Source organism: Triturus cristatus, chromosome 4_1, assembly GCF_964204655.1.
Source record: "Triturus cristatus chromosome 4_1, aTriCri1.1, whole genome shotgun sequence".
NCBI lineage: Eukaryota > Metazoa > Chordata > Amphibia > Caudata > Salamandridae > Triturus > Triturus cristatus.
The window spans coordinates 1,041,812,690-1,041,840,149 of NC_140585.1; the positions used below are offsets into that span (position 1 = coordinate 1,041,812,690).

Sequence of the window (27,460 nt, forward strand, 5' to 3'; positions counted from 1 at the left end):
TTTGTTTCTGCTAAAGAGGTGCAACACATGGGCCTCCCAATTAGGGGGAATGGCTCGGGAGGTGCAAGTTGTCAGAGTGACTATCACACTGTTCCAATAGTCAGTCACCTGGGTATGACTAGTTGACAAATTAAGGCCAGTTGACTGGAACGAGACAACGGCGTTCCCCATTGCCTGAGGGGGGGGGGGGGGGGGCTGGATGGGCCAGAGTGCATAAGGGAAAGAAGCAACTCCGACTCTACACCATAGCAACCCATGACTACACTGTGTTGGAGATTTCATAGGAGATAGGTTGTTTTTTTTTTTTTACAGATGCTCCTTTTGATTATAAACTCATTCCTTGCATACTGTAAGGAAAGCGAAATATCCATTTTCCTGCTCATTGTGTACAATGATTTGTTTTCATCAAATCTTTTAAAAAGGTTCTGAAAATGGTAAATCCCCACTCTGAACAATCTAAAACATTTCCAATGCTTTTATGTGGGTGGAATAAAATGCACTTTTCTTTCTTTCATACTATGGAAAATGTCAAGCTTTAATGTAGCTCAGATAGAACCCCTTTCGCTACCCAACAAACTGTGCCCCCACCCCAGAACAGTTGCCATGGTGAGCACAACTGTGGAGGGTAACCCAATTCAAGTTGAAGAGCAAATGGGAAAGCCAAAGAATTTAAATTACAAATTTGGCGCCATGTGCGTCCCTTTACTATCTCATAAAAAGGCCAATGCCGTACACCCGTCACCTCACAGGCATAACTCAGAGTGGGTGGGATTTTTGTCTTATAGACCAATAGAACGTGTGCAAAGTGCCTTCTCCCACAACATTTATACAATCTGTGGCTAGCAAAGGCCTGGGACAAAGCCTTACTTTTACAATGGTTTATATGATCTTTATTTAGGCAATTGCTTAAGAAGATTTTACCAAAATAAGAATAAAGCTGCTCTACTTCAATTTTGGCACTCCCCAAAAACCAATTAAGGTTTTGCCTAATTCTGACCCCCTTTGTTCCAAAGGTCACGTCTTTGCTCTTAGATATAATTATTTCTTATAAGTGTTCCTCCGCATATTTTTTTAGAGCACAAAGATGTCTTTGAGGGTATATTGGGGTAGGATCTAACAAAATAACATCGTCTGCGTACAGAACAACCAACATTCATTAAACCAAGTTTAGGAGGATCCTCCTTTACCAGACCAAGTCTCTAAGGCGAATCATGAGTGTAAAGTAAAGCACGAAGAGGAGTGTAGACAGCAGGTACCCCTGCTTTAAACCGTTATGCGTCACCATTCTTCTTGACAGGTCTTGATTCCCTCCCGTCAAAACTTGAGTCCATGTATTATTAGCCTCAAAAGATGAGCGGGAATCCCTAGCACAGACAGTTTTCTCCACAGCATCCCCTGGTTAACTCTGTTGAACGCTGTGGAGAAATCAATGAAAGTGGAATACATAGGCATGCCCTTAGACTGAGGATACTTTTCTATTAAAGTTTGTAGGGCTGGGCTGTGATGTTATTAAGAGTACCACAGTTCTTACAAAAACCCGCCTGCTTGACAGGTATGACTTATTGTCAAATATCCAATCTTGAAGATGCAAGAGATTGCTTTTGGCAAATAATGTGCCTGTTGCATCCAGAAAGGTGACTAGTCTATAACTGGCAGGGAAGGCCTTCAGTCCTTTTTTGTATAGGAGAACAATACTCCCCTTCCAGGAGGATGCAAAATCACCAGACATGTAGCAATGCTAGAACAATGGACATAAAAATGTAGCCCATAAAGAAGCCTCGTGTCTGATGAGTGCTATCAGGAATTTGTCTGGGTCCATAGCACCAGATGTTCTTGCTCCTTTAATGAATATCTCGATCTTCTTACCAGAAGATGGATCATATAATTCCATAGAATCCACTTTAACACATTAAACAAACTGATCACTGCTACTCAAATTACAGACATATAATTGCGAACTATACTAAGTCCACTCTTAGAGCCCAATATTTATGAGGATTATAAGAGGTGGCTCAGATCAATCAGATGGCATCAGATTAACCCACTTCCCATCCTCCTCTTTCTCCATTCTGCCACCTTCAGTCTTGTTATTTTACGCTTAAGGTAATTAATTTCACCCGTCTCGAGATCGAAGAGAATTTAAACTGCATCCTAACAAGTGAGTTTATTTTATGATTTACCTTTTTTACAGCTCAAGAGATCTTGATGGGTGATATAGGTCTTTTGCCTCTATCTTTACTCCCAAAGGCTCACAGAAAGGTACACTGCCTTTCAAACAAGGATCATGTAATGTCGCATCAAGACGACTCAAGATTTGTATTTTAAGGCTTTGGCCCAAAGCCTTTATATTATCACGTGACCAAAAAGTGTGCCCATTTGATCCATTATACACCACGTTATCCTTCTTAGAATAACATGAGTCAAGAACTTTAAGCTCTGAATCAACGGAAACATAGAGAATAATATTATCACTTAAATCAGTCCTCAAAATCTCCAATTGAGAACAGACGCTGAACATTTGATGGGACACTACCATATAGTCAATTAAAGATTGACCACAAGGGGAGTAGAACATATAGGAAGCAGGAGAGTCTTCAAGGAATCTACCATTCAGAAACACAAATTCATACAGTCTCAAATGTTCCAGGAAGCAAAAGCCCCGCCTATCTGATCTAACCTTTTGGGCCACATCAGGAATATACCATACCTCATCCAATGCTGTACTACAAAAGGTCATACAAGCTGAGTTTGGTACTTTAGCATTGAAGTCCCCTACAATTATGACCAAGGAACATTCTTCCAAAAGACTGATATTACAAACAAATGAGAACATGGAAGTAACTAAAATATCTTGAAGCTTACTCGAGGGAATATATAAATTTACAAGCAGAAGGGGGGCATGGAGGCCAAGATGGCGGTTGAGCTTTAGCGAGGCTCCCACCACCCGACTGCGATCGCTTTACATCCTGCTTGACAGCACTCACTGCGACCAGCCCCACTGACTCCCTGGTGAGAAAAGTGCCCCTGCTGCTTCCCCCAGAGCTCCAGGGCAGGGGAGAGGAGATCGGAGCCACACTGGTGAACCCCCTGGCCAAACGGCCTGGACTCAAGATGGTGGCCGCCATCGGACTGCTGAGAACCCGCAGCCCCTAAAAGCACGCCGGGCCCGTACCTTAGTGGGGCACATGGCTGATCTCGCTGGACGTGCCAGGGACCAGAGCGGAGCTGTTGGATGGGCCTCAACCCCAAACAACTGGAACTCATAGCCTGTGCCTCAGACGGACCAGGTCTCACAGCGCAAAAGTTGGTTGCGGCAGGTGCTGCGTACTCAGAGGCAAACCATGAGGTTGGAGGGTGTGGACTTGCTTTGCGGCGCCGGTACTGTTGATCCTATGCCCGAGGCCTGCTGGGGGGCTCTTCCTGCTAAACTGTGGACTAGAGGAGGTGGTGGTTGAGAAGCCACCCCACCCCCCCATGAGGTGTCACCCACCTGGGGAACGCTGCGGCGTGGCCCTATCCTTCCCATAGAGATCCTCGGTGCATGGTGCTGGTAACCGCAGGCCTACAATCAATAACTGACCAGAGCACACACAGCCAACCTTGGGGAGCAGCTGTCAACAATTGCTCAGGTCTTTGTGACATTTGACCAAGTTCTCTATACACGGCGTTCAGCAACCCCCTTTGAGAAAGAGAAATCTATTTTCTGGGATATCCCACTGCCCTCCATTCTACACTCCATTGCCTATGACTTAGACGTCCTCTTATTCCTGGGGGACCCAAAGTCCTCTGGCTCCCGATGCCTGGAGATTCTTCATCTCGATGGTGAAGCCTCCGGTCTTTGCCTTAATGAGAGTAAGTCTGTCCTGGTGGAGGTGAAGGGCGATGTTGCTGCCCAGACATCGCCCTATGGCAGAATGCATTGAAATACTTAGGGATTCACATATCTCACTTCCTGGCAGCTTAACTTTCAAAGCCTGGCCTCGGCCCTTGAGCAGGACCTGCACTGCTGGAATGGCCTACTGCTCAATTCTATGGGGTGCAAAGCAATCTACAAGATGATGTGTCTTCCCCAGCTACCTACAAGTCTTAGTGAATTTCCAAAACTCCATACCCCGACTATGGTTCCGATCCCTACCCTCCAAACTTTCCGCTTTCAGGAGGTGTTTGACCCCATAAAGTGGCTTTCAACTCTGCATGGAAATTGCCTATGGATGAGGGGTTGGGAGTGTCTGACATCTATGCATACTACCTAGCCACACAATTGGTTCCCATCAATGATTGGTTTGCTGGAGGATGGGATGGCCCAGCTTACTGCCTATAGCTTCACTTGGTGGGTTTTGAGGGGCTTCTTGGCCAACAATATGGCGGCCGTGCATCTCAGGGGACGCCCTCATGCACTCAAGTGGCAGTACTTTATTGAAGAGCGGCTTTACGCCTGATTCGGTGGGACCGCAGCTTAACAGGGCTGACTCCCTTGTAGCAGAGTATGTGGCTTTAACAGCTCTCTACACTACAGGGATTTCCCCACTGGGACTGAATAAGAGATATTTACAAAGGGGATAATTTGATGTCCTACCAGGATAAAAAAAAAAGAACAGTATGCTCTAGCTAACATGCAATTCTTTTGTTTTCTTCAGTTGCAGCATGCTCTGAGGACGCATCTCACCCCAGACACTCAACTCCCAGACTATAGCCCACTTGAGGCTAAGATACTAATGGGGCATCTTGGAAACAGAGCGATAACCCAGATCTACTAATCCCTAATTATTCATGGCCCGGATTGCTTTGAATCTCTTTGATAGAAATGGGTGGGCTGGGTAGGTGAACTAGATGATGATTAGGGGGAGGCATGCCTGGACCCCAGGGAACTGGCACTATCCGTGCGCCCAAGTATGGTACAGGTAAATTATTTCCACGCGACCTATCTGTCCCATCATGCATACAACAGATGTCTTCTGATGCCCGTCCTGTGTGTGCAGACTGCTGACTTCCAGCTGCTGACCTTTTTCATATCGGTACAAAAGGGGGTGGTGATGGACGAAGCATCAGAACCAATCAAACACTCACACCCAGTCAACAGATCTGGGTTTGATCCATCACCGTTCTTTAGCCCACTTTGCCACCCCAGTTCAGACATGGCCATATGCAAATCAGTCTCACCCTGTGCCTCATGGGAACAGTCCAGCCCGAACTGCCAAGCCATGCCTTCCCTGGACCGGAAACAAGCTTCCTAGGACCGGTTTCTGGCATTTCAGCCATCTTCAGCCAGGCTTGCTTGAATCCAGTTTTTTTTACAAAAAATAATGGGGTGACCCGGTGTCCCTCAGAACCTGGGTATACGTATTATATGAATACAATGGTTCTGTCGGGGAAGTTTCAATTGCTTTAGGGTGTTCACAGTATAAATACATTACATGTAACACATATCCATAAGTAAATATAACAAAACACACCCAAGCTGAATTTTCGAACGCTTCAGTTGAAAAATTAACTTACACATGATGATGAAGCATATGTGATCAATCATATGGACATAATCAAAATTTGTATCCCCCCTAAAATAACCTTTTTGTGATTTCTCCATCTGTCATACTACAGTGTATCGTCTGTACTTACCACTACATGTCACTCTTTCTTCACAAATTTGTCAATTGTATAACTGTAGCCTTGTTTATTTGTCATTTCCTTTTTTCTAAAAATAATACCGATTGAAAAATTCAGCTTGGGTGTGTTTTGTTATATTTACTTATGGATATGTGTTACATGTAATGTATTTATACTGTGAACACCCTAAAGCAATTGAAACTTCCCCGACAGAACCATTGTATTCATATAATGCTTGAATCCAGTGGCAAAGTGAGCAAGGGACTCACGTCTGAGCATACCCTGCCAACTTATGGCGAACAAAGCGGTACAAAAGGGGGTGGTGATGGACGAAGCATCAGAACCAATCAAACACTCACACCCAGTCAACAGATCTGGGTTTGATCCACCCCAGTTCAGACATGGCCATATGCAAATCAGTCTCACCCTGTGCCTCATGGGAACAGTCCAGCCGAACAGTCCAGCCCGAACTGCCAAGCCATGCCTCCCTGGACCGGAAACAAGCTTCCTAGGACCGGTTTCTGGCATTTCAGCCATCTTCAGCCAGGCTTGCTTGAATCCAGTGGCAAAGTGAGCAGGGGACTCACGTCTGAGCATACCCTGCCAACTTATGGCGAACAAAGCGGTACAAAAGGGGGTGGTGATGGACGAAGCATCAGAACCAATCAAACACTCACACCCAGTCAACAGAAATTATTCACCCAAGATCAACGGAATGGGTGCCCAGCGTAGAAGTGGTGCACTACGTTCAGGAAAACCTTACACAGGGTTTTGAGCATGAGGTGCGCACCACACTCAAGTCAGAGAGCCCTAGACCCTCTCTTTTAGGTAAAGTAGCGGACACCCCAGAATTAGACCCTAATATGGCTACTTTCATGAAAAAGTTTGCCAAGGACCCCAAGAAAGGCCTAGATAGGGCTTGGGGAGGCCAGGATATTCGTAGACGTATCTGGACCCCTCACAAAGATTCTTGACTCAGCAGTTAGAGCCAAAGACTCTCATACTCCCCTGGACCCAACGGAAATATTGGAATGGGCCCCGAAAGCCTTATGTTTTCTGGGCAACATGAATTGCGCCCTTTCAACAGAAAGACGAAGATCCTTCCTGATGAGAATAGATCCGTAACTGGCAGACATAGCCACCACTGAAGCAGGAACCTTTGCGAACGGTCTGTTGTAAATTGCAAATTCGTCAAAGAACTGGGCAAATACGTGCCAACCTTTTCGGCCTGGCCAAGGCCCAGGCTAACATTAAAAAGGTTTTCCACACTAACCTTTTAACCAGGGACGGACGCTTCAGGGGTCGAGTGACCGGCCGAAGTTTCAACCAGACCTCTAGAGGCTTTGATCAGCGAGGACGTGGCGGAGCCCACTGCTCAAAATTCTACCCCACCCGTAACCGTAGGGGCAGAGGCAAGCAAAACCGTGGAGGTTATAGAGAACAAAACAATGCCGGAGACAACTCCTATTCAGGTAAATCTGGTTCAAGCTGGGACAGTAATGGTGGGAGGCCGAATTGCTTTGTTTCTTCACAAATGGGAGAGTTTGACACATGACCCTTGGGTTTTTCCAATGATACAGGGTTTACAGATAGAATTTTATTCCTTCCCACAACAGACACACAGACAGCAACCTCTACATTTTTCCCGAGTAGAGCGGTCTTTCATAGACTAAGAAGTGAACTCTCTGATAACAAAATTGGCGATCGTAGACAACTCCCCATACCCACGGTTTCACCAGTAGAATATTCTTGGTGCCAAAGAAAGATCAGGGCTTCAGACTGGCTTTGAACCTCAAAGAATTCAATTCTTGGGTAGTGCATCGCCACTTCAAAATGGAGGGCATACACTTACTAAGAGACTTTCTCTAAGAGAAGGATTGGATGGTGCGGCTTGATTTAAAAGATGCGTATCTGGTGGTCCCCGTTTTCACCTCCACATCCGAGGTTCCTTCAGTTTCAATGGGGAACCCGATGGTTCGAATTTTCCGCCATGCCATTCGGACTTTCGTCCACCCCCTGGTGTTTCACCAAACTCCTCAAGTCAGTGGTCCAATATCAAAGGGATTATTGCACAGAGGGCGGATATAGTACTACTTCATCTAGCCTGGACGATCCAACTCCTACAGGACTTGGGTTTCGTCTTCAACACAGACAAATCCATCCTGACTCCAACTCAATCGATGGAGTTCTTGGGATTTCAGGTAAATTCAATACTAACGCAGTTGTTACAACCATTGAAAAAGAGAATCTCAATCAAGAAAGAGTTGAGGAGAGCACTTGTCTCTCCAACTGTATCCTTGAGGACCCTGGCACAGTTGGTAGGTCTTTAAGCCTCATCCATTCAAGTGATTTTTCAAGGTCCCCTCCACTACAGAGAGCTTCGGAGCCTGAAGATTATGCACTTGCACAAGGGATTGAGCCGTGCGAAACAACTTCCACTATCCACGGAGGCCAGGACAGAAATCTCCTGGTGGTTGGATCACCTAGATGCATGGAATGACAGGGCCATATTTACGTCAGTCCCGGAGGTCGTGATAGAATCCGATGCCAGTCGATGGGGTTGGGGAGCCCGGTGAGGTTAAATACAGACAGGGGCAGATGGTCTCCGGAGGAATTAAAACAACAAATAAATTGCCTAGAACTACTAGCTACACTACACACAGCGAGTTGTTGTATTCTTCTGCGAATGGACAATGTCTCAGCAGTGAGATACATCAATCATCTGAGTGGCATGAGATCTCAGATGTTGGTGGAAATAGCCAAGGATTTCTGGCACTATTGTCTGCTACACCACATTTCAGTGACGGCTGAGTACATTCCGGACAGTTTCAAGGTGGTGGCAGATTGGAACTCAAGGTTCTTACGCAATTCCAGCGATTGGAGATTACATCCCAGAATATTCCAACAAATGGACAAAAAGTGGGGTCCATGTTTGATAGACCTTTTTGCCTCCAGACTAAACACCAAACATCCACATTTTTAGGTCTCGCCTGACCCAGCGCATGCACTGGTCTGGCGAGACTTTTTGAGAGGGCTCCAATAAGTGCTACCAGGCCAGCCTAGAGCCACAGTGCATGTCTTTTCGGCGATTACTTTCACTTTCGCGGCCGCTTTGATGTTTAATCGCAATCACTTCCGCGGCCGTACGGTATAGCCAATAGGTCTCGCTTTTGGGACCTTATAAGTATTTAGTTATGCAACTGTTGCATGGCTAAACACTTATAAGGTCCCAAAGGCGAGACCGATTGGCTATGCCAATGCTGGTTACAGTTGGCGTCCGGATCCACAGGTGATCAATTCGGACGCATTCCTTCAATCATGGACGATGGGTATACTTTATGCCTTTCCCCTGTTCGTAATGATACCGAGAGTATTAGCACAGGTCCGCAGACAGAAGGCGGAGTTGATATTGAGCTCCTCGCATTGGAAAGCACAAGAATGGCTCCCAGTGGCATTAACATGGACATGTGCTCCTCCAATTCGTCTGTGCTCGTTCCCAGAGATGCTCTTGGACCCTCTGGGTCTTCCTCATCCACTAGTGATGCAAAGGCAGTTGTCCCTCGTGGCGTGGAGACTTTCAGGAGACGCTGGCAAATGCCAGGAGTTTCGCAGGAAGCAATGTTTTTCCTGTCACAGTCTTGGGCACCCTCTACGCACAAACGATATGTATCAACTTGGTGTAAGTGGGTTGATTGGTGTTCTGAAAGGCAGGGGTCCCGTGGGATCCGGAATCCATATGATTGTCAACTTCCTATCGGAAATGGCGAATCAAGGTTTGGCTTATCGCACAATCAATAATTTCTGGTCTGCGATATCGGCTGGACATCCCCACATGGATGGTAAACAAGTGGGAGAACACCCTTTAGTATGTAAAATAATCAGGGACATCAGACTTGTGATTCCTCCGAAACCTAGGTACTACATTTTGTGGGATGTAGATGTGATTCGTTTTTATCAGGAATTGGCCTGCGAATGAGGGCCTTTCTCGCAAACAGTTGTCGGCGAAACTTACTTTATTACAATGTTTAATCTCCTACAGACGTGTTTTAGACATACGGGCACTGGATTTAGCAGGTAAAGTGTTTACTCCCTCTGGAGTTTCTTTTACAATTTCGAAAAGACAAATTAAAAATGTGTTTCTTTTCCTGCTTTTCCACACCACTGCAAGTTATGTGTGGTGCAATGCTTAAAGTGTTATGAAGATTGTACTAGAGAATTCAGAAATGATGTAGCTGGACAATTATTAATCTCTTTGCAGAGACCTTTTCACCAATGCACTTCCGAAACCTTGGCCAGATGGGTCACCTGGCTGTTAAATTTAGCAGCTATCGATACTTCTGCTTTGGGGCTCACTCTGTTAGGGGAGCTATGGCTTCTAAAGTTTTTACTACTGGTTCTCGCTTGGAGGACATCATGATTGCGGCGGACAGGTCTTCTGATTCAACATTTAAGACATTTTAAAACAAACCGATTGTTGATGTGACTTCTGTGGTGGATGATCAACTTTAAACTAGCATACTCAGATGCCTCCGTGGACTGACATAGAATAAAACAAATTCTAGCCAACGCGTTACGAATTTTAAATTCTTTTAAGGACAAGGAGGCGAGGAGTATCCTACACTAGAATAGAATTGTGTAATATGTGTTAATGTTTCTTCATGACCAAAAATGTTTTAGAAAATGGATCTTGAATAATAGTTTTTTTTTTCTTCCCCTGCCCGGTTGTATTGATTAAAGTGTAACCAGATGCTGGTATGTTACGGCTTATATTCTCATTTCAGGAGATCAAAACAAGGCGACTTGAGGAGTCGGGAAGAAACTTGATCATGGTGAAGCGAGACACAGGATCTTCATTGAAGTTATGCACGAAATTTGAGTTCAATGGTTTAAGTTGTCAGACTGATTTGATGGTTCGCAAAGAAGGAGGATGAGTGACGACTTCCTGGCCATTCATACCTATGGGGGTATTGTGATTGGTGCATACATGGAGGGGAAGGCCTTCTGGGGTTATGCTGTTTAAAGTTTTAATTGGCTGCTGAGTTGCTTCAGTAAAGGAAGATAAGCATAATCATCGCCTCCGTGTCCTTAATAGAATTGAAAATTCTTGAAGCGTCAGCTGGAAAACAATTTAGCCTCAACGTCAACATGCGTGCCTCATGGCGTCTCTCGACCATTGCAATCTTTTATTAAATGAATCAAGTCAGAGGTTGATAGCCCTTGGAGACCCTGGCACATCTCTCCAACGAAGTACCAGCACTTATTTGTGTTACTAAAACAGGTTTGCGAGTGTGTCAATTCTTTTTGTGATTCTTCGCATTATACTACTTTGGCCTCTCAGGGCTGCCAATAGTGTGCCAACTGGTGTTTCACTCCTACCCTCTCTATTGATTGTATATTTGTTGGTTTTGTTTAATTTAAGGTGCGGCTGTCCAGGATGCTATGCATTCCTCACCAGCCCTCTTGTATTTTCCAAGCCTGGCCTCTGTGGTGGCCTAGCAGCAGGCACCAAACAATAATATCCTACCCCCCCCCACGGGTCAGCTGTAGTGTTTGTCTCAATGTTATATTTACTCAGTAGTTCACTCTTATGCAGTATTGTACTCTTGTGGAGAAAATTTGCCCACTTTTCAGAGGCTCTGCCCCCCTCCCCCTTGAGGCCAGTGAGTACCCACCCTCTCAGTCTCAGCAGAATCAGGGATTTAGTCCAGTCACCACCCTCTCAATGTGCCGTACCATCTTTCTGGTGTGTGTATCCTTCTATTGCTTACTTTTTCTGGGGAACTGGAGAGGAGGGCGAAGGATTCCTGAAATATCACCTCAAGATACGAATCTCTCAAGCATGATTTTGACGGACTAATATTTGTTGTCATTTGTAGAGTCTCCCTATTACCCTTTGTGTCTGGAAATTTAAAATTGTAGTTGGTGGCTGAACCTATATGGCGGTTTAAGCAACACATTATAGAATGCCACGATTGTAGCTGGTGCAATTTGTTTTTAATATAACATCTGAAATGGTTTATGTGTTTCTCTCCTTTTGGCTCTAATATCTTTCACAAAGGTTCTGGCTATAGTTGACTTCTGTCGATTCCTACAGGGTGTGAACCAATACCCTTATACTATGGGCTAATAAAATAAGTATCTAGAGGATACAGCCAAATATCTGCAGTTAGAAAGAAGCACTATTCACAACTTGGAATTTTTTTGTTTACGAATCTTAAATAGATTTTTGTGTGTGCAAATTATTGTTTTTTACAATATTCAAGATGTATGAACTCTGGGACTTTTGCCTGAAACTTACCAGGGTATAAGTTAGAAAATTTGGACAACTAGAGTACATTTATGAAGAAAGATTATGTATGTGATAAGATTCTCATTTTATAACATGAGAATTGTGATTATGAAATAATATATTTGCTGTAAACAATTAGGGATTTTGATTCTTAGTTTCACTACTCAATCTCCAAGCATGGAGGTGTAAGTTGTATAGACTCAGGTCCAAGACTCTGCCCTGCTACTGCCACAAGAGGGCCTCCCAACGAGGCAGTCAAACCAGAGGACAACTGCTCATTGCCAGACGTTCTGGGTACAACACTTATCACGCATAATCTGCAGCCAATAGTCTTACTTGGGCTTGGTAATTCCTGATCTTCTTTAGAACTTTGAGTAGGAAAGGTAACAGCGGAAGTCCAGAGATCCAATCCAGGTGAAAAGCGACTTCAAACGAGAACTGCCTTGGGAACTCCAACGCGCCAAACTTTGGACACTGTACATTTTCAGCGGTGGCAAAAAGATCCAGCCAGGGTTCTCCCCTAGTTTTTGGCAGTCTCCCTTGAGTGCAGCAACTATTTGTGATCTGCAATGCAACGCCAGCTGAGTTAGTCCATTGTGACATTTAAAGTTCCTGCCAAGTGGTGTATGACCAAGGAAATGCTTAACTACCCAATCAGTTCCAGAGGCGCAAGTCATACTGGAACAGGACCTACAGCTCCATTCCAAGCTGCTTGTTGCAATACCACACGGCAGTGGTGTTGTCTGTGAGTGCCTTGATGGACAGGAGGAAGGCTTTAAATGCCAGGTGAATCACCCATAATTCCAACAGGCTGATGTGAAAATTGGTTTCAGCCAGAGACCAGAATCCTCTGCTCTCAACATCTCCTAGCAACGAGGCATCGTCCCAATCATTAGGTCGGTGTTGGGATGGTGGAGGGGTCTGCCACCAGTCAATTGAAGTCCATCAGCAACCACTGCAGATCCTTTGCAGTCTACCCCGACATCTGGATGGAATCCAAAAGGTTCAGTTGGTGGTGAGGCCAAGTAGACGTCAAATCCCACTGCAGAGCCCAGATGTGTCACCTGCCGTGGTCTATGAGCAGAATGCAGAGGGCCAAGAAGCCTCATAGCTGCTCTTACTGAGGCCCAAGTGAAAGGTTGAAACATCGGGATCATAGCTCAAATGTCCCGGAATAGTTCAGGCAGAGGGAAGGATCAAAACAGCACCGTTTTCCATGATGGCTCCAAAGAAGGCAAGCCTCTTTGAAGGAGTGACTTTGGCATCTTGATGTAAAATCCCAGTGATGTCAACAGGTTAACTGTCTGGAAATGGCTCATAATGGTTTGATGCGAGCCTGCCTTCAGCAACCAATTGCTGAGGTATGCGAAGACTGGTATTCTGAACCTCTGAAGAAGGGCAGCGACAACCACCATTACTTGTGTGAACACCTGATGTGCACTGGTGAGGGGGAACACCACGGTCTGAAAGTACTCGTGGCCTACCTGAAACTGCAGGTAGCACCTGTGGGACTGTACAACAGGGACATGGAAATAGTGAGAGAAGGTGGGTGAGGGTGAGCATTTTTATATTTTCCCTTCTTGAGGAAGAAGTTCAAATGATATAAAACCGGACAAAGTCCTCTGTCCTTCTTCAGCACCAGGAAGTAATGAGAGTAAAAACTAGACCCAAAGTTTGATGCTGGCACCCTCTCTATGGCTACCTTGTCCAAGAGACCTTGAACTTCCTCCTACAGAATGGACAAGTGGTCCATCTAAAGTTGTTGTGGTGTAGGAGGCATGTTTGGAGGGGTGGATAGGAAAAGTAGGGCATAACAGTTCAGGACAATCTGAAGCTTCGCCACCCGTTGAGATAACAACTGATCCGACTTTCTCAATGACAATGTGCTGCTGAGGAAAAATTCAAACTGTTTTGTGCAGAGTGGGGAAGGGGCGGGTTGAATAGATTGTTGCCCTAGGAGGTGGAGACTTGACTTTGGCAGTTGTATTCCCAACCACTGCTTTAAAAGGCCTGAAAGGTCTGTTGCTGCTGAGGAAAGGTTTGTTCTTACTTCCAACGCCTTAAAAGGGGTGAAATACCATGTGGGTGGTGCTAGCCCAATGGAGCACACTATTTCTTTACTCTCTTTGAAGCTCTCAAGGACTCAGCCCACATTGTCTCTGAAGAGACAGGTGTCATTGAAGATGTCCATCAGCGATTGTTGGATGTTGCTCACAAATCCAGTGGAGCAAATCCAAATGTGACGTTGGAACACCACACTGGTAGCCACAGCCCTACACAAGCAGTTGGTGGTGTCCAGGCCCAATCCGATCATTTGTTTTGGCATATCCTGGCCATCCTGAATTATTTGCTGCAGGTTGGCCCGAAGACCGTCAAGAACTGCGAGCAAGATGTCGATGTCTGCCCCAATGTCCAACAACGCAAGCAGATAATGCCCCTGGAGACAACTGGAATTGACAGGTCTGCGGGCAAGGCTGGCAGACGCTTCCATTTGTTTTTTACTCTGTCCGGCAGGGTGGTTGGAAACGCATTGGGGTTCAGCCTGCTGGCCGAATCCTGAAGAACAAGTTACTTACCATCGGTAACGCTTTTTCTGGTGGATACAGTATCTGCCTGTGGATTCCTCACCTTGTGAATATCCCCTGCGCCAGCATTCCACTGAACTTTTTCCCCAGCTCTCTATGCCGACGTGGACGACGTCATAATGCATCGGCTCCGCTCGCGACTCCGTATGACGTCACCGGAGCCATAAAAGAGCCACGTCGGCGTGATGACGTCAGTTCCACCCATTTTTTCCGTGCCCCCGAGGGGCACAGATGGACCAACGACAGTCTCAAAATATACACAGTATACAATATACAATCAAATATGCACAGCACATAAACCAAAGGAAAGCTAAACAAAATAAGCATTTCCTACAAATGTACCAGAAAGCAAAACAATATCTCAAACAAGACAACTTTAAAGGTATACAAAGGTGGACAACGGGGAGGCGGGTGGGCCAGTGAGGAATCCACAGGCAGATACTGTATCCACCAGAAAAAGCGTTACCGAAGGTAAGTAACTTGTTCTTCTGATGGATACATCTGCCAGTGGATTCCTCACCTTGTGAATAGATTCACACAGCAGTCCCCACTCCCGGAGGAGGGTGTCTACCTTCCTATACCAGAAAGTCTTGCAAGACAGAGCGCGCGAAGTGGCCCTCCCTCCTCATCTCAGAGTCCAAGCAATAATGCTTTGCGAAAGTATGGAGGGAGGCCCAAGTCGCGGCTTTACAAATATCTGCCACAGGAACACCCCGGGCCAAAGCAGATGTAGATGATTTAGCTCTAGTTGAATGAGCCCTAATACCCTCAGGAGAAACCTTACCAGCCAGGGCATAGCAGATCTTGATGGCAAGGATGATCCACCTTGATAGAGTGCGCTTGTGCACCGCTCTTCCTTTGGAATGTCCAACATAACCCACGAAGAGCTGATCTTCCAGACGAAAGTCTTTCGTTCTGTCCAAGTAAAAGCTGACAGCTCTTTTTGGGTCCAGGCGATTAAGCCTTTCCTCCTCCTGGGAGGGATGAGGAGGTGGATAAAAAACAGGGAGAGTAATAGACTGTCCCAAATGAAACGGAGTAACAACTTGGGGCAGGAAAGCAGCCCTGGTCCTGAGCACCATCCTTTCAGCATGTAATGTTAGAAAAGGGGGTTTAGAACTAAGAGCTTGAAGCTCACTCACCCTCCTTGCCGAGGTTATGGCTACAAGAAAGACCGTCTTAAAGGACAACAGCCTCAGAGGACAACTATGAAGAGGCTCAAACGGGGACCCCATCAGAAAGGTTAAGACAAGATTGAGGTCCCACTGTGGCATTACAAAAGGAGTAGGAGGAAACTTGTTTGTAAGGCCTTTGACAAACCTTAGAACAACCGGAGATTTAAATAATGACGGTTGATCAGGTAGACATAAAAAGGCCGATAAGGCCGAAAGATAGCCCTTGACCGTGGCCACAGCACAGCCCTGCTGAGCCAAGGAAAGTGCAAACTAGAGCACTTCAGAAAGACGTGCTTTTAAAGGGTCAATGGATCTCTCTCCACACCATTTTACAAATTTGGACCACCTGTAAGAGTAAATGGACTTGGTGGAGTGTCGCCTGGCCGATAAAATAACATCCACCACATCAGCTGGGAGAGAGAAAAAAACTCAGGTTGCCCCGTTCAATCTCCAGGCATGAAGGTGTAAGCTCTGGAGGTGGGGGTGTAGAACCTGCCCCTCCGACTGCGAGAGGAGGTCTGCCCTCAGAGGGAGACAGAGCGGAGGGCACGAGGAAAGGTGGAGAAGATCTGTGTACCACACCCTTCTTGGACAATCCGGGGCGATTAAAATGACTTGGGCCCGGTCTTGGCGAATCTTCCTCAGAACCCAAGGAATCAAGGGTATGGGATGAAACGCGTAAAGGACTCGAGAGCCCCAACTCAACTGAAACGTGTCCCCCAACGCCCCCTGCATCGGAAACTGGAGACTGCAGAATGACGGGCAGTGCGCGTTCTCGCGGGTGGCAAACAGGTCCACCCGAGGGGCTCCCCACGTCCGAAAGACGTAACGAACCACCTCCGGATGGAGCCTCCACTCGTGGTCGGCAGAGAACTGCCGACTGAGACTGTCCGCACGCACGTTCAGCACCCCGGCCAGATGATTTGCCATCAGACAAATCCGATGGTCCTGAGCCCAGGACCAAAGACGCAGGGCCTCTCTACAGAGACAATGCGACCCCACTCCTCCCTGCTTGTTGACATACCACATCACGGTAGTGTTGTCCGTCAGGACTTGAACAGACTGACCGCGAAGGGAAGGGAGGAAGGCCTTGAGTGCCAAACGAATTGCCCGCAATTCTAAAAGGTTGATGTGAAGCAACCTCTCCTCCGGAGACCAAAGACCCTTGATCTCCAGATCCCCCAGATGAGCACCCCACCCAAAGGTGGAGGCATCCGTTATCACCGTGGCCACCGATGGAGGTAGATGGAAGGGCTTTCCTTGAGACAGATTGCCCTCCACGCTCCACCAAGTTAGATCCGCTGCAGCTTCTCTGGAGATCCTGATCGACTCCCTGAGATCTCCGTTGTGCTGATACCACTGCCTGCGGAGGCACCACTGGAGCGCCCTCATGTGCCAGCGTGCATGGTTGACCAACAGAATGCAGGAGGCAAACAGACCAAGCAGACGAAGGACCTTCAGAACCGGAACAACCGCTCCATTGTGGAATAAAGGGACCATCTCCTGAATGTCGAGAATTCTTTGAGGAGGAGGAAATACTCGACACACAGTCGTGTCCAGTACCGCCCCTATGAACAGGTTGCGTTGAGAGGGCACCAGGTGAGATTTGGGCACGTTTATCGAAAAACCCAATTCGAACAACAGCTGAGATGTTACCTGCAGATGATGCTGCACCATCTCTGGGGACTCTGCCTTCAGAAGCCAGTCGTCCAGGTAGGGGAAAACCAGAATCCCCGACCTCCTGAGATGGGCCGCTACCACTGCCATCACCTTCGTGAAGACTCGAGGTGCGGTAGTAAGACCAATCGGGAGGACCGCAAACTGGTAATGTTGCGACCCAACCGTAAAACTGAGATACTTCCTGTGCGACTTCAGGATTGGGACATGGAAGTATGCGTCCTGCAAGTCGAGCGACACCATCCAGTCTCCTTGCTGCAACGCTTGAAGAACCTGTGCAAGGGTCAGCATCTTGAACTTCTCCTGTTTCAGGTAAAAGTTCAAGATTCTGAGTTCCAGTATCGGACGCAATCTGCCGTCCTTCTTGGGAATCAAGAAATACTGGGAGTAGCATCCCTGACCCCTTTCCTGCTCCGGAACCACCTCTATCACACCTTTTTGAAGCAAAGCTAGCACCTCCTTCTGCAGAAGAAGCAGATGGTCTTCCGAGCAGTAACCTTGGCAAGGAGGGTAAGGGGGAGGAAACTCCTGAAAGGGAAGGGCGTACCCAGTCTCCACGAGGTTCAAAACCCAAAGGTCTGTAGTAACAGATTTCCAACCCCGCAGAAAGTGGGACACCCGACCACCCACAGGTCTTACATGATCCAGGATGGAGGATCTAGGGCTGCTTCCCTGAAGCCTCATTGGGAGCAGAGGAGGAGGAAGAAGAAGAGGGGTTACGTCCAGAACCTCTCCGACCCTTTTGTCTCCCTCTATAGGACCTTTAGAGGGGATTCTGCTGTTGTTGCTGCTGCTGCTGAGGCTGCCGGAAGGAGCGAAATGAAGACCTTCCGAAACCCCTAAACTTTTTAAAACCAAAACCTTTAGCAGGAGCTTGCAGACCCAAAGATTTAGCTGTTACCCTGCTGTCCTTAAATCTCTGTAGGGCGGAGTCAGCTTTTTCTCCAAATAATTTTCGTCCATCAAACTGCAAATCCACCAATGTGGCCTGAACATCCGAAGAAAATCCAGATGAACGGAGCCATGCCTGCCTTCTCGTGGCTATAGACGAGCCCATTATTCTTGCCACTGAATCTGCTGTATCAATCCCCGATTGAATTACTTGTCTTGCAGCAGCTTGAGTATCTGCGACCACCTCCATGAAGGACGCCTTATCACCCTCAGGCAGCTTAGGGGCTAAAGACTTCATTGAGTCCATTAAGGCATGCACATAACGACCCAGCACGCACGTGGCATTGGTCGATTTAAGTGCCATACTTCCTGATGGAAAAGTTTTCTCCCTGTCCGCCGGAGACTGAGGGAACGCTCCAGATGCATGCTTCGAGCAGGACGCCTGTGTAGGAGAGTAGGGTCTGCTTTCTATGTTCACCTCCACTTTTTGCTTTTTGCTCCACTGGTTTTCGACTTAGATGTGGCTGTGGGCCTGCTAATCAGACCCACAGCCCAGCTGTTCTCTCTCTAAACTAATACTATGTACTTTAGGTGCATAACCCAATTGGATAGGATCACCTTATTGGCCCCTGTACAGTGTACCTTAGGTACCCAGGGCATAGGTGTACCCTAGGCCTACCAGGGGCTGCAGCATGTATTATGCCACCCCTGGCCTGGCCTTCCATTATGACACAACTGGCTGATCACTCAGCTGGGGCAAGGTCGTGTAATCACCCTTGCTTAGGTGTAGTATTCCTATACCTACCTTATATATAGACACATGTGTACCTATCAGCCACTCCTATGGCAGGCCTTAACAATCCTGGAGGCAGAGTGCTTGGTAACATGTGAGATGGTGCTCTAGCATGAGCTGAACCTGTCTGCAGCTTTCGGAACCATGTCCTTATAGCTGTTCTATGATATAGCCTACCATATACTCTTAAAGTACCTTATAATCTTAAACGGTTATGGTAACTATGGTTTGGCTTTATCGAAACATGTCGTGTAAGGTGTCTAACACTGTGGAATAATACCCCCATACCATTTCTGGCAATGAGGATATTATTCCTCCCTTCTAGAGGGAGAAGACATGTTGAAACCTATTTACCCGGTTAAAGTTAACCAGAGCCCCAGCATCACAAAATGGATGCTGCTGCCACAGACACAAGTCTGACCTCCTGCTGCTGGGAATCCTTCCAGCGAGGGAGGCTTGAACAATAGGTTTCCTGCCTCGGGAGGTGCGAGCACCACCCTAGACAGGATTTAGTGTATTGGGGCAGGGAGGGTTGAATGAAACGAGACACTGCCTGGGGCACACAAGGTGTCCCATGCATAGTCCAGTTCAAACCGGTGCTGGGGCATTCCAGCCCCAGCTCTGGCGCGAAACTGGACAAAGGAAAGGGGATGTAGCCACTCCCCTTCCTGGTCTCACCCATAGGAGGGACCTTGCAGGTAGCCCAACCCACTAGCCCAGTATATTAGTAGCTAGTTGGGCCCTGCTAAATTAGATTAACCTGAATCTGCAACTTGAACAGAAACTCTGGACCTTCGACATTCGACCTCAGGAAGAAGACTGAAGAAATCTCCCTTGTGGCCAAGGAGTGACCACCCTGGGCAACCAGGCACCATCCAGCGACCGCTGCTTGCTTTGCGACTGAATCCTACGAGGGACGACTGCAGAGACTGACCAGCGCCGAGACTTAAAGACACATCTGAACCAGATCCACATCTCCAGCGAAGCTGAGACCCGTGGAGGCGACGAGGGACGTGGGACCGGCGACTTGGGAAAAGTGGCTCGTAATTGACTAGCGCGACTTCTGAGGCTTCCTCGAGGCTGTGCTTGGGGAATTGAGAAGCCCCACTCCCGAGCACCATCTGCAAAGAAGATCAGCTCCCCACACTTCGTGTTCTGCGTGGGGCCCTTCTGCACCTGTGTTGCTCGACGTGTTGTCCGGTTGCTGGCCCGTTGGCTAATAGCCTCTGTGACGACGAACCTTTACTTTCAACTTACTGGTCCGGCTCCTCCAGACTGGCACCCGCTCCTCTGTAAAAGAGAAGCACCCCAGACCTTCCTGGTCTGCACCAGAAGCAAGTCCTCCATCCTGTGTGGGTTCCGCTTGCCAAGGCTTGTTGGGTCCTGACTCGACTTCGATGCCGCCGACAGCAAGAGCCTTCGTGGGACAGCTCACCTCCTGGTCCTGGTCGTCCTCGACGTCTCCTGGTACCCGTGGCTGCTGTGACAAGCTTCACCTCTTCACCTGCATCTTCACGACATCGCCTGGTTCCTTCCTCGTTCCTTCCCGGCTCCTGGCTGGTGACCTAGACTCTGTCCCTTCTGCTTGCAGGTTCCTTCCTTCTTGATCCTCACCTTGGGATCCACCGGACACTCTTCACTGACTGCCTGTCAGCAACTTTCCTTCAGGCATCCATAGAAGTCCACGACGAAACCCGACGCAAGTTCACACCTATGCACCCGCAGCCCGTGGGCTAGGTAACTTCGGTACTTCGGTGCTCACAAGGGTATTGACTATCCTAGGGTCTAGTTTCCGAGTCTCGACTTTCTAGCTATACCAGAAGTGTCCTAAAACTGCTTATTTCTAACTGCTAGTGATTCTATCGACTTTTACGCATTACGCGTGAGTGTTTCCACTCTGCACCTGAATCCCGTGGGCCTCCCACTTCCTAACTGTTGGTAGTATAGTGTAGCCCCAGCGATTCCCTAGGCCTAGGCCTATCCTGTGTTCTTGACAGTGGTCCTTATACCACTTATAGTATATGGTTTGCGTGGCCCCTAGGGCCTAACTGTATTACTTACCTGTGTGACTTAATGTATGCTTAAATAAGACTGTGTTGTACTTACCTCGAATCTCATAGAGAGTGCTGAGGGTTTGCCTAGAATAAATACATTCTATTTTTATATATATATGTTGTGGTGTCCTTTCATTTGGTATTCAAGGGATTACATTTGGTATAACATGCCATTCAGAGTTTAGCCTAAGACTGCTCTTGTCCATGCTACCACTAGGGTAGCTGGTCTATAAGGTTGACTTTCAACCAATCACCATAAGGGTTGTTTGGACTGATACAAGGTATACACTAGAATTAGTGACATCATATATCAGGCCAACTTCTCACAGCCTGCACAACTAGGCTCTCTGGAGACGGGTGCGTAGAAAGAAAATCTGGATCCCCAGGTGCCACCCTGTATCTTCTCGCCACCTGCCTGGAAACCGCTGGAGAAGAAAGTGGTTTACGCCATACCTCCAAAACAGGCTCCAAAATAGCCTCATTAAAAGGCAGTAAAGGCTCAGAAGTCGAAGTAGGTGAATGCAACACCTCTGTCAGCAGGTTAGATGTATATTCCGCAGAGGGCAACTGCAAATCCAACAACTCTGCAGCCTTCTTTATAACCATATGGTAAGGAATCAATTCCTGAGGTGGAGAGGATCTAGATGAAGTATGCTCCCACTCAGGAGTCGTATCCAGGCCACTAGCCTCTTGTATCCCTCTAAACTCATCAGAGGACGTGTCCACTTCACCTTCCTCTACCTCCACTCTATACCTTTCCTCATCCAAGGCTCTTTGGGCCTCCCTTCTCGACTGAATCTGTGGAGCCGGCGTCGTCGGCGCCGTACGCGGCGTCGGTGGAGCCAGAAGTGTAGGAGTCGGCGGCGCCAAAGACGGCGTCGGCGGCGCCGGATGCGGCGCCGAGGGAGTCGGCAACGGCGTCGAGGAAGGCTCCGAAGCATGACGATCCAGCCGGAGTCGCGATGGATCCCCAGACGGTGCCGGAAACTGCCACGAAGGCGCCATCGACAGAAAAGGCATAAACGGGGCCTGAGCATACTGCTGCGGTACCCCTAGAGCATACGCCATAGGACCCACGGGACCAGTCGGTGCACCGGATGGGAAGGCAGCCCGATTGAAGATTCCATACATAGCATTTAAAAAATGCAAAGAATCCGTACCCGGAGCCGGGAACTGCGGATAAGGAACCGATCCTGGATCCATCTGCGGAGTACCTGGCTACGGCGCCGCAGTGTCCTCTACCGGAGCCGTAGGATACTCAGGACCTGGAGAAGGCTCATTCCTTTGTTCCTGCTCATCATCAGAAACAGACTCCACTGGAACCGGAGACTGCGCCGGTGATGGCGCCGGTGACTGCGCCGGGGACTGCGCCGGGGACCGCGCTGGAGTCCGCTTCGGCGAAGGAGATCCTTCTGGAGACCTAGAAGGAGAAGGAGACAAATCCTTACTTCGGCGTCGAGGCGAAGTCGATCTCGACGACTTGTTCTTCGAAGACCGGCACCGAGAGGAATGCTTCCTTTTCTTATGATGTTTTTTCGACTTCGATGAATGTGAAGTTGACGACTCCGGTCTCGACCTCCCCTTCTTTCTATCTCTCTTCTCCTTTTTGGCCTTGGCCATAAAAAGCTTCGCCTTCCTTTCTTTCAATGCCTTCGGATTCATCCTCCTGCAGCTTGAACAATCTTCGACAACGTGGTCAGATGAAAGGCACCACAAACAATCATCATGGGGGTCTGTCATAGACATGTGGCCCCCATATTCCCTACAGGGCTTAAAACCTGACTTCCTCGTCAAAGACATAACAGATTTTCTCTAACAGTAACACCGAATAACTACAAAGTAGCAGGAGAGTACTGGAAAAACCGTTGCGCGTCGACGGCGCGGAAAAAAGGGAACTGACGTCATCACGCCGACGTGGCTCTCTTATGGCTCCAGTGACGTCATACGGAGTCGCGAGCGGAGCCGATGCATTATGACGTCGTCCACGTCGGCGTAGAGAGCTGGGGAAAAAAGTTCTGTGGAATGCTGGTGCAGGGGATATTCACAAGGTGAGGAATCCACTGGCAGATGTATCCATCAGAAAGTTCTGTATTAAAATGATTACAAGAGTACACCTCCGTTTGGTGACTTACATGAGTTTTTCGAAATAGCATGCCGTGTAATCCCTCCGAAGGGAGGGTTACCATGGTCTGTCCAAGGTATCTCCCTAGGTTGAATGGCTGTTTAAGCCATATTGTCAACAAACAATGCCTAAAGTATATCCTACTTTATGCGCAGGTAGCAGATTGCCAATGTTGAGATCAAATAGTGACAAAAATCTTTTTATAAGTTCCAGAAAACCCAGAATTACTCTAAAGAAATTAAGGCTTACAAAAAAAACTTTGTGGCCTAAACCTACCAGACTACAGGAGTTATCAGCACGTTTTCCTAGCGAAACAGGGAAGCCAATGGTTTCTGCCCACTGTTAACACCTCCCCCTCGTGGCTCACCATCGAAAAAGAACTCACAAAACCACTATCCCTTGAATCCGTTAAAACTATTAAGAAAATTTTAACAGACCATTCTGCAAACATTCTCTCGAGAACAGTACAGGCCCTAAGCAAAATCAACAACAGACTACCCACCAAATTACGATACTCACATTTAGCTTCACTATTGCGCAACACAAACCTGAAATTAGAAGAAAAATGGGTGCAAAAGGGCATACTCTTGGTACCCCTTCAGAGCCCATACACTTCTCTTCCACGTCCTAAATGTTAAATCACTTATAGCCCTCCCGATCTGCCTAACACTCTAAAATTGTACACCAAGGGGGACACCTAGCATTCAGACTCAACTCTCTCCTCTTTCCCACTAAATCCTCGCTAACCACACCAATCTAAGATAAATGGGAAACCCTAATTTCTGACTCAAACTATACCCAGGAGGACATTCCAAACTGGCCATCCATATGGGAGAATCTCACTATTAACAAAATAACCTCACCACTTGCACAATGTTGATACTGGATTGCCAATATGGCCCACTGGACTTCATCCAAACTTTATAAACTAGGTCTTCAGGCCTCTAACACCTGCTGGACTTGCAATAAGGAAGCAGGAGACTTGAGGCACACGCTATTGGATTGTACCTTTACTAAGAAGTTCAGGTTGGACATCAGCAGTACCATATGACAAATTCTCCACATACATTTAGACTCTTACCCTAGCGGCCAATACACTAAGTATCCTCCCACCCTGACATAAAACATGCGTTGAACAAAGAAGAGCATATTCTATGGGACATTTTTGTTACAACCGGCCTCAAAGTCATCCTCTCTAAATGGAAAGACTCATCCAAACTCTCCTCCCATACCTGGTGGGAGTAGGTTCAGTTCACCAGAGGTGCAATTAACTCACTGAACACTCTCCTTAAGACTGAATCTGATTCATATTAGATAGCTTTATGACCAACATGTCCCCTACAGCAGCACTAACAATCATTCCCATTCACTCCTCCCTCCCCCTTAACCTAACCAACCACTGCACCCCCTTTCACCCCTGCCCACCTGCTCCTCTCCACACACCCCTTCCACTATAACTTGTCTGTGTTCTCCTGTCCTTTTTCTCTCCTCTCTCTTCTCTTTTCTCACCTCTCTTTCTCTCTCACTCTACACCCATCTGCACACAAACAAGGTACCATACACACCTCCTTCAGTAAGCAATTTCACCCCCTCACCATACAAACATTATACAATCCTTCCTTATTTTCATTTTCATGTACAGTTACACTTCCATCTCCCCCCCACAACCATATAAGACTCATTGATTATGGGATATAATGATGTTTTCATACAGGTCGTCTGTACATTCCATACTAGGGTTTTCTTTATCTGTATTTTCTTACCTGTATCTTCCTGATTGGATAAAATCCTAATAAAAACTTTTGTGAAATGAAAAAAGAAGACAGGTCTGGGAATCAGAAGAAATGAATTTACTTAAAGAAGGGATGAAACATTGGTGAAAGATGTTGCAGGACTCACTATGCAGAAAAAAAGTGGAGGATGTTCGCTGACTACATTGTTTCTACTGTTAATAACGTTATCTATCATTGATGTGTCTAAGAATCGAAATAATTATGATAGAAACTCTTTGGAAATATTAATAAAAATATATATTTAAAAAAGTTGAGTCGTATGGCACACTGATGGCAGTTCCCTATTCTTTTTTCATGCAACTGCATGGGTAGTACAACAAAGAGATACACGCTATACACATATCAGGATACTTGAGAGATTCTAACACATTTTTCAGGAAACACATTTTACTGCAAAGGAGGGTGTTAGGCTTAAAAAAAAAAGGTAGAGGGGACAGGTGTTTCAAAGTTGCTACTCTGTGTATGCTATGAGCGCTTTCATACAGATACACCCGGAGTTCCCCATTTCAGCCCCCATATCTACAATAGACATGGAGGAAAGTTTGTCATTGTAACTAGAAGACTGAACAGATTGCAAATAATGTTAGCGAGTATTTACTTGCCCAGCAATATAAAAGGACACACCTACTAATGTTAGTGGGTGGCAATTATAATAGCTTCATAAATGTGCATTTGGACAGGTCTCCAAAACCCTTCTGTTGCACTCACCAGCAATGTGCACACACAAAACACGTTTGTGGACATGGTCAAACAGTGGGGACTATGGCACATTTGACACCCACCTGGCAAAGAATAGTTGTCGTGTTCACTGGTGAAAGATCTGCACATCCAACTCGATAAGACATGTTGTGCCTCAGAAACAGACCCCACTTTTAGTTTTAGGGAAACTGCTATCTGATTACAGCCCGCTTCTTATCACAATCCAATAGGACCTGTCCAGGCAGTTATTCCTACATGCCGATCGCGAGTGGAGACAAGGGAGGATTCTGGGTTTAGGGGCATAATACCAAAAGGTATTTACAATTATTTTACTGAGAATGAAGGCACAGCTACTGACGTCTTAGTTGAGTGGAAGGCTTTTAAAGTTGTAGTATGGGGGCCGGTGTATCAGCACCATTTATGATCTATCTATGGCTCTGAAGCATGGTTCTTTGGCACAGGGAACTTGAGAAGACAGTTCTACACACCACTACAATGTGAGACAGAATCTGGATGGAAAAATGAAACAAGTTACACTTCTGGAAAAGCTTATAAGTTACTTTAACCACAGAGTTCTTAACTATTGATTTTACACCTTTTGAATACATTTTGAATATGTCTCAGATGTCAGAAGTTTATTCAGCAGTACCTATGTGTGCAGGTTGGTGGTGCTGTGCAGGTTCACACTTACACCATTACGCTCTGAAAATTACATGCGGAGCCTATATAGGTGCTGCTCCCACACATTGATGTCAGTTGCTTTCAAGGCCTTTGGCATCCCCAGACGCAGAGCACTAGCAACAAATTTGAGTTATGTGCAGATTCCTACATTTAGGATCTTACTAATGATTGCAGTCCAATTCTCAGAATGGGGAGGATAGGAGCGTCGATGACGAATTTGCGCATAGATAGAGTCTCTACCAGAAAGAACGTAACCAAAGGTAGTAAAACTGGTTCTTCTGGTAGAGACCCCTAACTGTTGATTCCTCACCTTTTGAATAGATACCAAAACAGTACCTATTTGGAGGTGGGTCTTAGAAGGAATTCAAACCAAAAAATCCTGTAGTCTTTGTGAATCTTGCTGCCCAGACGGTAGTGTTTCATGAATATATGGAGGGACGCCAACCTAGCTGCCTGACAAGTCCAAGACAGGAACGCCATGTGCCAAAGCATTTGTAGAGGCTTTGGCTCTGGTGGAATAAGCTCCCAGTCCTTCCAGAGGCTGTTTTTGGCCAGTGCATGGCAAATCATAATGGAGAGCATTATCCAACAGAAGATGGTCCTTCTCTACACCGGCGGAAAATCGAAGGTGTTCAGCTGTCGTCGTCCATTACCCAAGTATTAAGGTGCATATTTTGAAGACCTAGGTGCAGAAATCGCTCCTGCTGCTGCAACAGCAGGCCCACACGCAGGGGCAGCCTGATAAGAGTACAGCTACTAAAGCTCAGGAAATCTGGATACCTTACTCTCCTTACTGAATCTGGGGCCACTGGGATGACTTACACGCAGTCTGCTCTAATTGTCTTCAGAACTCTGGGCAGAAGAGGCATTGGCGGGAAGGAGTACAGGAGTCTCGAGTTCAACTCTAGGTGGAACGTCTCCTAGCAAGAGACGCTTTGGAAACTCGAACATGTAGAACTACTGACATTGCGCTTTCTCGGTGATGGCGAAAGATTGAGCCATGGTTCTTTCCATTTGCAGAAGAGAGCTTTTACCACTACAAGGTGTAACTGCAGCTTGCGATACACTAGGTGTAAACAGCTCAGTTGTCTACCTTG

The 27,460-nt window shown here is 46.9% G+C and overlaps 1 protein-coding gene across 1 annotated transcript in view; it reads right to left on the reverse strand.

The window, feature by feature from the left end:
- CCDC146 (coiled-coil domain containing 146) overlaps window positions 1-27,460 on the reverse strand; it is a 1,030,007-nt gene that overhangs the window by 94,859 nt on the left and 907,688 nt on the right. The window lies entirely within an intron of this gene.